At 38.4% G+C, this 11,417-nt stretch overlaps 1 pseudogene; it reads left to right on the top strand.

Annotated features, from left to right (window-relative positions):
* The first annotated feature begins 449 nt into the window (after positions 1–449).
* LOC124107048 (swi5-dependent recombination DNA repair protein 1 homolog) lies at positions 450–11,140 on the top strand (annotated as a pseudogene).
* Positions 11,141–11,417: the final 277 nt, after the last annotated feature.

Raw genomic sequence — 11,417 nt, forward strand, 5'->3', positions numbered from 1 at the left:
GTGGCTGGGGAAGAAGATTTGGAAGGAACAAAAATACAGACACTAAAAGTCCTGTCTTGGGGCTGGGACTGTGGCTCAGCGGTAGAGCGCTTGCGTAGTACGGGCGGGACCCAGGTTCAATCCTCAGCACCACATAAAAATAAAAGGCATTGTATTGTGTCCATTTACACCTAAAAAATAAATATTAAAAAAAAGTCCTGTGTCTTTTCTGGACATTTCTATGAAATACCTAAAAGACCCAGTTCAGTTGATTGAAACAAAGTTGTGAGGATATATGGTTTGCATCAGTTGAAGCTCCAGGTTGGTGAGAAGATAGCCATTGGAATAAAAGTGTGTGTGTGTGTTTGTATGGGGCCTTTGAGAGCCTCCCAGAGAGTTCCACATCCCCAATGTGACAGAACGTCATTGATTCACTGTGAAGCCCTAAGGAAGACTCTTAGACAACAACGATGGTGGACTCAGTAAACACCAAGTAAGACTGTTCTCCACCGGTCACTGCGTGATCTATTGTATTCTGATATCCACTCTAGGGCAGGGAGCAGTGGTGTGGGGTGATGCTGTTAATTGAAACCATTTTGTTTTTTCATCCACAACCAGCATTGTTAAAGCAACCTACAAGTTGAGTTAATATATGAAAAAGTGATGACATATTTCATTCTCACATGATTTTATGGGCTAAAATTTGTACTTTCTACACTAAAATATCATTAAGAAATATCCTAAGAAAACATATCTAACCCAGACAAGATCCAATGGAACCAAGTAACATGTATCCATAGAATTATGCCTCAGTTAGGCTGTCCAGAAACAATTCCCTTGGGCACACTTACTATTTTGGGAACAAGAGACAAATGTGACAGCCCATTGAGATACCTTATTTCTATCTATAAAACTGTATATGGAAGACTTGCTAACCATAGCATTCATTCTCAACAAATCTATTGTTGTCTTCAGAAATTCCTGAATTATACAATATCATCAGGTACATCATTAAAAATCACAGCAGCAAACATGACATATTGTGCCATTCCTACGCTAGTGACAGACCTCACACATTCTGCTGCTTTTTCCAGTAAATCAGAATCCTCCATAATTCAGATCTCTCGGGACCTCCTGATAATCTATCTGAAACATCAGTAAAATTGAAATTTCCCTGTAGCTCCTTTTATCGACACTTGGCTTATGTGGCCAGACTCTGACTCTTCCAGTGATAAATCTCAAGCCCAGAATGGAGAAGGCTTGATAAAATGTCATAATGACGTTTATTTCTTATTTATACTTCCACTTTTTACCTTAGGCACGTTATCTGGGATGTGCCTCCCTATCCAGCTTTACCTCTCCAGCTCTGACAAGTTGTATACCTCTCTTCCCTTTGTGGCTTCAATCAAGATACATTGAATCCCCCAAATCTTTACCACACCAGCCTAGGATGTGACTTCCTTAATAAGGCTTCTAAAGCATAAGAAGTAAAATCAAGAATTAATAAATGTGATAGATTCAATTTAAACAGCTTCTTCTCAGCAAAGGAAACAATTAATAATGTGAGGAGAGAACCTAAGGATTGGGAGAAAATCTTTACTACATGCACCTACAATAAAGCAGTAATCTCTCGGATATATAAAGAACTCAAACTTAACACCAAAAACCAAACAAAACAAAAAAAATAACCCAATCAATAATGGGCTAAGGAACTGAACAGACACTTCACAGAAGAAGAAATACAATTGATCAACAAATATATGAAAAAGTGTTCAACATCTCTAGCAATTAGAGAAATGCAAATCAAAACTACTCTAAGATTTCATCTCATTCCTGTCAGAATGGCAATCATCAAGAATACAGGCAACAGTAAATGTTGGCGAGGATGTGGTGAAAAAGGTACACTCATACATTGCTGGTGGGATTGCAAATTGGTGCAACCGCTATGAAAAGCAGTATGGAGATTCCTCAGAAAACTTGGAAAGGAACCACCATTTGACCCAGTTATCCTACTCCTCTGTCTATCCCAAAGGACTTAAAATCAGCATACTATAGTGATGCAGCCACATCAATATTTATAGCAGCTCAATTCACAATAGCTAGACTATGAAACTAACCTAGATATCCCTCAATAGGTGAATGGATAAAGAAAATGTGGTATATATTCTCAATGGAACATTACTCAGCTTTAAAAAAGAGTGAAATTATGGCATTTGCCAGTAAGTGGTTGGAGTTGGAGAATATCATCTTAGCAAAATAAGCTAATCCCACAAAACCTAAAGCTGAATGTTTTCTCTAATATGCAGATGTTAATTCACAATAAGGCAGGGGGCACTAGGGAAGAATAGCATTACCTCAGATTAGGTAGAGGGAAGTGATGGGAGGGAAGTGGAGGGGATGTGGGGGTAGGAAAGATAGTAGAATGAAACAGACATGATTACTCTATGTATATATGTGACTGCATGACCAATATGATTCTGCCACATGTACACTCAGAAAAATGAGAAATTATATCCCATCAATGTATGATATATCAAAGTGCACAAATGCATTCTACTGTCATGTATAATTAATTAAAACAAAAAAATTATATATCCTCTTAATTTGTTATTCTCAGTCCCATCCCTGTGAATTTATATATACTGCTTTTCCTTGTTGCATCCTTCTAGAGCACCTTCTTATCCTCACCACTATTGCTACGGTGAGGCTTGGCTGGATGATGCACTTATAATTAAATTTGCTAAGATGAGCATTGGCATAGTTAGACTTTGTCTGTGTCACTCAGCTTCCAAGTCTTTGTTTCTCCTTCTCTGTGCTCCTAGGGCTAGCAGCCCATAAACTATAACTGTAGACCCAATTGCCCACTGATCTCTTGTTAGCTTGTGTCCCCAGGGACTGCTGATGGGAGAGGAAGTGAAAAGCTACCCCCACCCTTGGGTGGCAGCTTCAACAGTGGGAGCTGTTGAGCATATATGTGGTCCTCCCAGGTGGCTTCATTCCCACAGTGCCTGCATCATATGGTGGTGCGGAGCATCTATGCCCTGAGCATCACTGTGGTTTTTTCTTCTTCTGCAGCATCTTCATTAGTCTTAGCTGCTTGCAGTTACTAATCCATGACCATTGTACATTTGTCCCTCCATTCCCTCTGACACCTTTGCAAACAGTTACCTGCGTCAAATTCCTGGTTTTGAAATACCCAAAGATGCTTTTGTGTTCCTAACACAGAGGTGAAGATCAAACAGGAAGGTTCTCACTTATGTTTTGAAATCATTGTTGTGATCATGTTCTGGGGGTGTGTTAGAGTCTGTAAACAAGTCTGGATGGCACCTGGCAAAATGCCAGAGGGAGTGGTTTGTGAAGTAACACCAGCGAGCCATTAAGTGTGGAGATTCCTTATTGGTTGACTGATGTATCTAGTTTATGCTAATTAAGATAAGCTGTGCAAAATGTATAAATACCTCTGTTGTCCTACAATAAACGGCTCCCTCTCCTGCTGTCTCAATGTACACAAGTTGTTCGTCACCCCCCGGTTATTTTGCCCAGCCAGCCGGACTGCGGCAGGGTGAATCTCATCAGGTTCTCTCTTTTGGGTTTTACCATCATTTAATCTCTAAGCACTTGATTATACTCTTGAAGAAGAGTCATCAAATGTTGTGTAAAAAGAGCCAGCCAGTAAACTCGTAGACCTTATGGGTTGCACAATCTGCATGTGAGTACTTAATTCTGCTATATCATGAAAATACATAGATCAGCTGTCATGGCTGGGTTCTGATAACCATTTACACCAATGGACAGCAAGCTGGGTTTGGCCCATAAGTCATGGCCTACTGATCTCTGTGCTATGAGTTGAAAATGTAAGAAGAGTATTTAGAGTTGATAATCAATAAGAGAAAATAATTCATTTCAATCATTCATTTTTCTTCATTTATTGAGTTTTCAATTCATTTATTTTTCAGTTACTTATTAGGGTAAGTATGATCGGTAAAACAACTGGGATAAAATGATAGGTAAAACATACACATTTAATTTCTTAGATTAAAGCATAAGAAAATCCAATTTCCGAAAGCTCTGAAAACATCTCTCAAACTCTCAGGGCCAAGGATCTTTTTTATCAACTTTTCCTCAATCCTCTCACAGTGCCACCTGTCTTTGTGTAATCCTGTCATGACTTTAACTTCTACTTAAGTTCATGCAATGAAAGGACATTCATTAGACAGATGAGCATTAGCTTTCCACTCCAAGTGCAAGGCTTTAATCAGTCCTGAGAAACACTTAAAACACACAGAGACTCTAAATTGCATTACCCTCTGGAAAAAATATATCCGTTCCTCCATATAAATAACAATTCTCTTGTTCTTATCACGGAAGAAACACAAAAGATACCACTAGAATGCTTTCACGTATCCCCCAAATAATGCCTATAATTAAATGTACCATGTACATGATTGAATAAAAATTCATTTATTCACCAGCTTCCTCCAAATAACACCATGATTAAGAAGATCAAAGCAACAGCTCATTTTGAGTTGTGAGGACTTTTTCCCAAGCACTATTAGAGTATCAAGAATAGAAATATCTTCCTTTATTCTGAAAAAATAACAAAGGTAACTAGAGCCTTCCCAAATTTTCAATTCAAAATCTCTTATACACTTACTCTCCCCAGATAACAATATAGAATGGATTCCAGAATTCAAGTTGTCTTTGCTTAATTTCTTAGATTTTTTTTGAAACAATTTCCAAGTTATAAAAATGTTATAAAATTACTGCAAGGAATTTCTGTACTTCTGTTTATCCAGAGACCCTGTTCAAATGTCAACAAATTGTCCTGGACAAACCTTTACAGAAAAACGACCCAATCCAGCATCAAGTTGTTCCAAGTTGTCATGACTCACTGGTCTTTATTGAGACCAGTTTTTCAGCCACTCCTAAATTTTTGTGGCCTTGACATATTTTTAAAGATGATAGACTGATTATTTTGTAGAATGTCTCCCCACTAAGTTTGTCCAGTGTTGTTCATGATTAGATCCAGCCTCTGCATCTGGGGTCGGAAAATTATATCGGTGCCTACTATCTGGTGACACACAAATGCTGATTTGTACTATTTATGGTGTTTTTAATTTTGATTAGTTCAAGGCAGTATTTTCGATTCTAAAATTTCTTATTTGACCTTTACAGTTAACAGATTAGTGTGTGTGTGTGCGTGCGCGTGTGTGTGTGTTTGAGAGGAGACAAAAACTTTGACACTATACCAAATCCTGTTCCACATCCCATTTTATCTACTAGTTTTAGCATTCATTGATATTTTCTGCCCAAATTAATTCTTTCTATGATGATTGTCAAATGATTTTTAAATTCCATATATATTTCTTTTATTATTGTAATAGAGCCTTGTCTTCTATTTATTCATATATATCACAGAAGACAACATGAGTTCTTAGTTTCAATGAGTATATTCCTTTACTCTGATTATTTATATTGAGGTGTAAATTGTCCCAGATTTGCTCAGGGACAGCCCCTTCCAAAAGGTTAGGAAACCAGTGGTAAGTTCTAGGTCCTGGAATAACAGCTAGATTTTTGACCACAATGATTTCTAAAATACAAGTTTAGGCTTTTAAAAATAACAAGTCAAATATTTCATGCCCCTGTGGATAATCTGGGTTAAACATTGTGCATTGCCTGCTCTTTAATTTACAGAACAGATAGAATCTTGTTATGTGAGCAAATACAATTTCTCAAATCATGTGTTCCTTGTTACACATTGCATGTTTGTGTCTCCCCCAAAATCATGTCTTAAAACCTTAGCCTCCACGCAACCATGTGATGGTATTTGGAGATGGAAAATTGGGGAGGTAAATAGGTTTAGAGGTAAATAGGTTTTAGGGATATTGCCCTTATCAGAGGAAGAGACCAAGCTCTCTGTCTTCCACATAAGGACACTGTGAGAAGACAGCCATCTGCAAGTCATGAACAGAGGTAGTAGATCTGCTGGAACCTGATTTTGGACTTTCAGTTTCCAGGATTATGAGAAATAAATGTCACTCAATCTGGGGTATGTTGTTGAAGAAGTGTTAGCTAAGACACTATTTTGAAAAATCAATGTAATCACCCCTTATCCACAGTCACTTTCTGCATTTACAGGTACCTACAGTCAACTACTGTCTGAAAAAAAAAATTAAATGAAAAATTCTAGAAGTAAACAATTTGCCTTAAATTTCGTGTTGTTCTGAGGAATGTGATGAAATCTTGGGCCATCCTGCTGCACCTACTTGAGTCTACTCAGGAACAATCCTACTCAGGAACAAGCACTGTCTCTAGTAAGATATTTTTGAGAGAAAGAAAGACCACATTCACATAACATTTCTTATACTGTGCTGTTATCATTGTTGTTTTTTATTATTGTTGTTGTTATTAGTCTGTTATTATTTTTCATTTACAAATGAAGCTTTACCATAAGTATATATTTATAGGAAAAATAGTATTTGTAGGATTTGGTACTATTCATGGCTTCAGACATCCACTGGGGGTCTTGGAAGGTGTCCTTATGGATAAGGGGGGAGACTTTGGTACTGTTTATAAAAATAAATATAAAATAATTAAGGTAATGGAAATGAGCCACTATTGATTCTGTGAAATTCATCAAAAAATGCCATGTCCATATTTTGAAAGCAATGATAATAGCTCTTTATGGTTACAAAAGACCTTTGAAGTTTACAAAAATGCCTCTTCCTTACTTTTGAAAGGTAGAATTGATAGCATCTGTTCATTTCCCTTGTAGTTTAAGAATTCCAGATTTTTTGTAAAGCTCCCCCATCCCCCACCCCAGTGCCATCAGGAAATGTTGGGAAGGAGGAATCTGAGGATAATGAAAAGAACTAGAACAAAGACAGCACATTGTGAGTTCCCCGGTGTCATTCCTCTCTGCTACCATTTACTAATTAATGTAATCCAATCTGCACTTACTAAAAGCAAAATTGCTATTTTGGGCAACTGTCTCAGAGTGAGCCATCCCATGGGAAGCTGGGATATGAGGGACCTGATTGCAGGAGATTACAAGAGGCCTGTGTGTGCGTTTGCTGCAGCCTCTGGCTTCCAGCTCTCCAGGTTGGCCGGGTTCACGAGTGCCACATATCTATTTGCTCAGCCCTTGCTGCTGGTCAAAAGTCTCAGGTTTCTTCAGTGACAGCAAGGGCAATTGAGGACTTTGGTCAATGGTTGCCACTCTGAAGTCTTACTAAAAGGCCAAAGTGGAAAGAGTACAATCTAGAATCATTTGACTCTGTCAATGATTCTAGATGCAAACCCTGATTCTAGATGCTCTGTCCATTCCTAGTCCTAATGTGGTAACCAACATCAACTTGAGACCATTTTCCTCATTATTATTTAAAAATGTGGGTACTACAAGAATAGTTATGATTATATTATTCACTAAATGTCACATGAGTTATACACAATTCACACTAAATAACAGAATTTCCTCCAGATTGAGTGCAAGATCTTTGCAGAGACAAGGTATATATTATGGTGCACTCAACTAACCAGGATCCTGATCATAAGAAAATGGGTTTAAGAATTCAGAGAAGGGACTTAATTGACTAGGAAAGTTTCCCAAGCAGAGAACAACATATATGGGCTCATACAGCTGGGTAGATTTGGAAAGTTGATGAATAAGAGGTGGGGGAAGCCATGGAACATTCTGCATTTCTCAGATTAGTTTAAGTAACAATAAAACAATCATTTGTCTGTCTACAAAGTGCCAAGAATGATGTTGAAAATTTAAATATGATATTAAATAAGACAAGCTCTGTGTTCATTTTCCAATATGCCACAGAAAAAGTACCACAAACTAGGTGGATAAAAACAACAGAAATTTATCACAGCTCTGGAGGCCAGAAGTCTGCAGGGGAGGACCCTCTTGACTCTTCCTAGTTTCCAATGGTGGCTGCCACCTCAGCAGTCCTTGGCTGGCAGCTGCCTGGCTCCTAACTATCTCTATTGCCCCATGGCCACCTCCTCTGTGTCTCTCTTCTTAAAAAAGCACAAATAACTTTGGATTTAGGGTTCCCCTTGTCTAGCAAGACCTCATCTTAATATGTATCTTAGTTACAGCTGCAAAGCCCTATTCCAAATAAAGCCACATTCATGTGCACAAAGGACTGAACTTCAACATGTTTTTTTTTTGTTTGTTTGGTTGGTTTTTTTTTTTTTTTTTTGGTGGGGAGGATGATGGGACCACAGGCTTTTCCTCATTTAGGAGTTCAAGTGGCAGACATCAAAATATAAAAATATATAATTTCCAAATCACATGAAACATACCGCTAGAGATCTACTCAGAGTCATATACAATGCTGCGTGAAGAGTTCACTTAGATAGCAGGAGGAGATTGTCAGGTAGGCAGCATGTTCTTTGTTGATGGGAGGGAAGAACAGGTCAGGAAAGCAGGGAGGGAGTTGTCACATGCTCCTGTATGGACACAACGCTACGCGACATTTTAACAGTAATGGAGTGGTGGCAGTTGGGGAAAGGCAGAGGGTGAAGTGGGCATCTCAGCAGGCTCACAGCATGGAAGCTCTTGTTTTACCAAATAGGGAAGCTGAGTCTTTGCTTCAGTCCTCCTCCAAGTCTTTATTGAATAACTATTGGGATATTCTGTGCCACATTGTGGTCAGGTCATCAGATGAGGTTAATGACCTTTGACTACCCTAATGTCAATAACTACAGTGGTCAAGTGAAAAATTCATGGTACTCTGTACAGAAAGTGTAAGTGAAAAACAGTATTACCAAATTACAATGTTTTTTGAATCATGATTTCAAAATTGAACTATCAGTGCTTGTAAGCATTTTAAGATTGTTTGGAAAAATTCAAAATGTAGGTACTGATTCGTGGGTACTCATTGACATAGCAAAGCAGGGGAAAAGAGTTTTTGTAGCATTATGAATCATATGTCAATAATAAGTATAAACATTTAAGTTATAAACTGTGATAAGCTACTATTTTTTTTATTAGAGTGTAGTGCTACAAATAGAAATGTCCCATCAAGGACTTTAACAAATGGATAGCAAAAAAAATATTTTAGGAACTGCAGCATCTGCTCCATAGAGAAAACCCAAGAATGTACAACCTTTATCACAGAACACAGTTTCTTCTTCCCTGGTATTCCCCCTTCGTGTTTAATTAATGGCATTTCATGCAAGTCCTTGCCCTAAACAACACTCAGTATACTTTGTTATCAACAGCTGGTTTCCTGCAGTGTGTCAACTGCAAATAGAGTAGAGCCCTAAGGACCACGAGGCCCCAAAGTGGTAACTGAGTGAACAAGGCTATTTGAGGCGCATTCCTTCCTGCTGAGTGTGGTGTCAGGAAAAGGCAGCTCTCCTTTCCTATAGCAAGACCCTCAGGTCCCCGTAAGGCTTGAGCAAGGGGGTGTGCAGGGCTGAAGGCACTTGAAGTGCTGAAGTCCATGTCCCCAAACACTACTTAGGACGGGCCTTATTTTTGGCTTCATGCCCTTCTCCAGTTTCATTTCCACTAAAGAGTGGCCTGAACTCTGTGATCTTTTCCATGGACACTTGTGGCTAAAATTAAATTGCAGAGTCCCGGTAAAGAATGAGCTCAAGCCCTTTCTAAAACCCAGTCAGCCACCCTAGAGGAGCATCCCTTATCAGAAAGGAAAGGAGAGAGACTTCCCTTATATAGGATGTGTCTCTGGAAGGAAAGTAAAAGAGATCTCAAAGATCCCAACTTCTAGGGAGAAGTCTGAGACTTACATGATGAATTCCACTGAAATTTCATTGCTTTTTTAATTGAGTAAGAAAGATGCTGACAATAGCTATTTTTATATGACTCAAGTATCATCTACTAGCCCCCCCCCACCATTTATAACAGAGTAACTGAAAAATTTAAAGTTTGTCTATTAATGTTTCATTCTTAGAACTGATCAAAGATTATGTATCAGATGGATAGATACAATTCTTAAACTACCAACCCTTCTACAAATGTTATCTTAATAGATCCTCACAACCTCTCCTTGCTTTACTGGATCATGCAATCCATTATTTGGTCATTTTAAAGATGAATAAATTGGAAATGGCATTTTCCAGCCAAGTATGGGAGCTCAGCAAGGCGCATCCACCTCTAGCATCTTAGTTCTGGACCCACCCAACTATGATTAGCGATTGTTCTGCATCCGATACTGCACTACAGCAAATTCTATTTGTCCACATTTTATCCCAGATTTGTCTAAATAACATGAAGCCACATTCTAAGGGACCTGAATTTTGAGGTAGACACAGTGAAAAGCATAGCAACGGGACCGCTGAGTTCTCCGCAGCAGGGGAAAGCTGGGGACCAGTTCAGCAGAACATGCCTGGACTCTGCAGTGGGTTTCTAGCACATTTGATTCCCCCCTGGCTGGAAACCAATGCTTCTCTTAGGTGGTCTCAGCCTTTGGGGCATTGCAAGCTGTACACTTCGAGCCCCGCCGGGTCTGAGGAAAGCCAGTGATGGGAAGTAAATCAAGATCTCATTAATACCATGCAAAGTCCATCAGACTTCCATAGGATTCCATAGGAATTCCATAGGAATCATTCACAAATAGAACTGATGAGTGCGACACTTAAAGAAAGATTAAGCAAAATAAGATTTTCATTTAATTCCTGACTCAGTGTGGTAGAATGCCTTACAGTAGAGAATGAAGAAGATGAACAGAATTTTTTAGAGAAACTGGCATCTTCAACAGAAGAAAACTGGAATTTCAAGTTTTAAACACAGAAGCAGTGAATCTGAATAAAATGCCTATTCAAAAACACCTTCAAGGACATCACGGCATGCAAATCTGAGTCTCTTGATTTTGTCACTGAGAATCCTAAGCAAGGATCAAACAAAACAAAAAAAGCAGAATTGGTGAAGCAGGTTCAGGAGGAAGAAGATATTCTTTGGAGGCTAAAACTAGTCAAAATGCATAGATCATAGAACAACCTGTCTCAGTTATAGTTGTTAATAATGAAGTAGAGAAGCTGTAGCCAGCTGTTGCTTTATGAGCTGCAGCCAGCTATGTCTGAGGAGGCCAAGAAACTAAGCCTTACTCACTTGATAGACCACTATGGGTTGGATGATAAATGGCTATATTATAATAGAAGTGAAAAAGAATCTGCAGGTGTTTAATTCATAATTTTTTTCTTCAGAAATATCTTTGAGAATGACAACTTAATGACATGATACTTACACCTTTTAAAGGGGAGATAAGCACATAAGGGCTTCAAGGAAGATATCTTGATGACCATCAGTTTAGGACACTCTCATATATAAATTTTAAGTTCTAAAATTAAGTTTAGTGTTTTGGATAGGTTTGGGGAAAAAATAACCTTGACATTAAAAGAATAAAATTCAAATCATGCTTAAAGAGTAATTTGGACAGTTCTGCGAACCAGTTTTAGTTTTG

Source organism: Marmota monax, unplaced genomic scaffold (assembly GCF_021218885.2).
Source record: "Marmota monax isolate L192 unplaced genomic scaffold, Marmota_monax_Labrador192_F-V1.1 WCK01_AAM20220418_F8-fsc00003, whole genome shotgun sequence".
Taxonomy (NCBI): Eukaryota; Metazoa; Chordata; class Mammalia; order Rodentia; family Sciuridae; genus Marmota; species Marmota monax.